The sequence below is a fragment of the Alligator sinensis genome, unplaced genomic scaffold (assembly GCF_000455745.1).
Source record: "Alligator sinensis unplaced genomic scaffold, ASM45574v1 scaffold107_3, whole genome shotgun sequence".
Taxonomy (NCBI): domain Eukaryota; kingdom Metazoa; phylum Chordata; order Crocodylia; family Alligatoridae; genus Alligator; species Alligator sinensis.
In genome coordinates this window covers 287,419-290,969 of record NW_005842578.1, presented here as the reverse complement: position 1 = coordinate 290,969, position 3,551 = coordinate 287,419, and the positions used below count along the sequence as shown (strand labels likewise).

General features: G+C 51.4%; 1 protein-coding gene across 1 annotated transcript in view; it reads right to left on the bottom strand.

Moving 5' to 3' along the window:
* The window catches only part of TMEM160 (transmembrane protein 160), a 6,404-nt gene that overhangs the window by 1,490 nt on the left and 1,363 nt on the right, over nt 1-3,551 (bottom strand). The gene's annotated exons all lie outside the window — the stretch shown is intronic.

Genomic DNA, 3,551 nt, shown 5'->3' with positions numbered 1-3,551 from the left:
AGAGCGTCGCCGGCAGATCCAGGGCAGTGATTCTTCCCCTCTGTTCAGCACCAGGGAGGCCACATCTGGAGTCCTGTGTCCAATTTCCCCCTGCCCTCCCCCCCTCCCACTGCAGAAAGGATGCGGACACACTGGAGAGGGTCCAGCAGAGGACAACAAAAATAGTTGGGGGGCTGGCAGACAGGACCGGTGAGGAGAGGCTGAGGGGACTGGGCTGATTGAGTCTGCAGAAGAGGAGACTGAGGGGGATTGAATGGCAGCCTTCAGCTCCCTGCAGGGGGGCTGCAAAGAGGATGGAGCTGGGCTGTTCTCAGTGGGGGCAGATGACAGGACAAGGAGCAATGGGCTCAGGCTGCAGCAAGGGAAGTTGAGGTTGGATATTAGGAAAAACTGTCTCACCAGGAGGGTGGTGAAGCGCTGGGACAGGCTCCCCAGAGAGGTGGTGGAGTCTCCATCCATAGATTCATAGATGCTAGGGTCAGAAGGGACCTCAATAGATCATCGAGTCCGACCCCCTGCATAGGCAGGAAAGAGGGCTGGGTCTAGCTGACCCCAGCTAGATGCATATCTAACCTCCTCTTGAAGACCCCCAGGGTAGGGGAGAGCACCCCCTCCCTTGGGAGCCCGTTCCAGGCCTTGGCCACTCGAACTGTGAAGAAGTTCTTCCTAATGTCCAGTCTAAATCTGCTCTCTGCTAGCTTGTGGCCATTATTTCTTGTAACCCCCGGGGGCTCCTTGGTGAATAAATCCTCACCAATTCCCTTCTGTGCCCCCGTGATGAACTTATAGGCAGCCACAAGGTCACCTCTCAACCTTCTCTTGCGGGGGCTGAAGAGGTCCAGGTGCCCCAGTCTCTCCTCGTAGGAATTGGCCTGCAAGCCCTTAACCATCCTTGGAGGTGTAAGACCCTGCTAGACAAAGCCCTGGCTGGGATGATCTAGTTGGGGCTGGTCCTGCTTGGAGCAGGGGGCTGGACTGGATGTGACCTCTGGAGGTCCTTTCCCACCTGAATTTTCTATGATTCTACAATGCCTTCAACACTGCTCTGTAGCCCCCAGGGCTGTCCAACCGCTGACACGCATGGGGAAGGGCCCATACTGTGTGTGGCCTGGGGCAAGGAGACCACAGCCCACACAGCTCCTGGACACACAGAAGCTGGACAGCCCTGCAGCAAGTCATGTCTGCCTACTATAAGCTGCGCCAGAAACACCGCAGGCAGCAACTACATCACAATTTGGCTGGCGTGCACCAAGCCAAGAACCATCTCCCCCCAGCACAAAATTATTAACGACAACATGAGACAACATGATGAAACAGGAGCCGTCACAAACTTCCTTCCCCTCTGCGCAGGCTGAGGTTGCCTTGCTACATATTCAAACTAAACCTGGATATGTTTTCAAGCACACACACTGTAGCTAGGTGGCTATTTTGTAGCTGGACGGCCATTTTTATAGCGTGATAATTACTTTGCACATGGGGCCGGTCTACATTTATTGCGCAATTCACCAGTTCATTGCAGAATTTTATGTAATGTGGAGCAGAGGCCTCCGAAACCAACATCGCGAGGGAAACACTGAAATCCCAACCTGCTTTTCTTGCAATAAGAACAGACCGTGACAATTTTGACAGAAAAGAAAGACAGAGCAACAGAAGCATGAAACGCAGCTGGGCCACCCTCACCCAGAGGTCAAGATCTCTTCGTCTGAGCTCGCCAGGGCCGCAAATCCACAGCTCCACCTTGTAACATCTGAGAGGTTTATAAAACACACCGATCCACTCAATTTTAGACGGATGCTGACACCCAGTGGTATGCCTTAAAATGCCATGCTCCACACTAGCTGTTCCTTATTTTCTTCTCTCTCCCCTCTCTGACAGTCACCAGCCTCTTCCTGTTCAGTTGATTTATACATCGCAGTGATTATACATCACCAAATTTGCTCGTTACAGGAAGAATTGTGAAGCCGAAGACCAGCATGCAGCACTGACAAAGAAGCCAGCAAGGAGAGGATTTGCTCTGCAGTGATTTAGCGCCTTCCAAGCAAATCCCAAGTGCTTTGCAACACAAGCTGGCTAAACCCCTCGGACCCTGGGATTTTTTATTAGCCCCGAGGAACAGGGATGGCAGGTCAGTTCAGTTCCTGCAGCTGATGGCAGGGGATTGGATGGGAGCTCCCTTCCAGCCCTACTTTTCTACGATTCTTTGACCCACCCCAGAGAGCATGGAGGGCTGAAACCAGCCAACAGCAGTCAGGGCCAAAGAGTCACTGCTGGGTTTCACTGCAATCCTCCCTCATACATTTACCCCTCGGGCAGCAGCTCAGCTGCTGTACCACTTAGTGCACCCCTGCATGCTCTGGATGTCTTCTTGGCACAAGGCCGGTAAGTCCGGTCACATCAGGCGACCTCAGTTTCTCCCGACAGGAATTCTTGTATGCAGTCTCACATGCGGGACGCCTGCAGACGGTGAGCTTGAGCCCCTAGCGATCTTGGATGCACAGCTCAGACCTGGGACCGTTTCTCCCACCTCACCTCCTTCCAAATGATCCACATTAAACATCATAGTAACCTATTAAGCAACATGTTAAACTCTGGCTCAGCAGGGATGAAGGCAATTGAAATCTGCCTCTTGGGCCTCTGCTGCCTGTGACATATATTACACAATTACCTGGTTCACTGCGCAATAAGTGTAGACCGGTTTCACATGCACAGTGATTATCAAGCCATAAAAATGGCTGTCCAGCTATAAAGATAGGCAACCAGCTACAAAACCTAGTGCTTGAAAATGTGCACAAGCTCTTTGGGTAAACCCGATATCTTTTATTAGACCAACTCAAATAGTTGGAAAAATTCTTCTTTACAAGCTTTTGGATACAAACACTGAGGAAACGATGCTTCCCAAAAGCTTGCAAAGAAGAATTTTCCCGTCTATTTGAGTTGGTCTAATAAAAGATATCGAATTTACCGAAACAAGCCTTGTCTGCCTGTGTCCTACAACTTACACCCCTGGAAACGTGTCACAACTTCATTGCTGGTTTCTATCCAGGTTTCATTTGGACGTGTGGCAGGACGTTACAAACACGCTGGACACGTCACCCTCTCCCTGGCCAGGTTTCTGGGACTCTACCGTCTAGACAGCTACACCTCTTCTTCTGAGGTGTGGGGGGAAGAGCAGTATGCTTACACACACTGCATTTCAAGGTCTTTGGGGGCAAAAACAGCCGTTTGTTATCGTGACCCATGTGCTACTGACTTCCTGACTTCTTAACCTGCTCCAGCGGAGCAAAAACTGTACCGCCAACTACGTCAAAATCTGCCAAGCTCCGATCGATCGTCACGTGCACACCCCGCCTTGTCCGACACCTCTGCTGCGACTGTTTTGGAGTGTTACACTGGGCATGACTGCCATTTTACAGAACTACACGCCGGAAATCGAACATCCGCGATACTCACACGAGCACGCATTCGATCGTCACCACTCGCGGGCCGTTTCATAGGCCACTTCGTTATAACCCCATCTGACGTTGATATCCGCTTAGGGGATTTTACGTCGC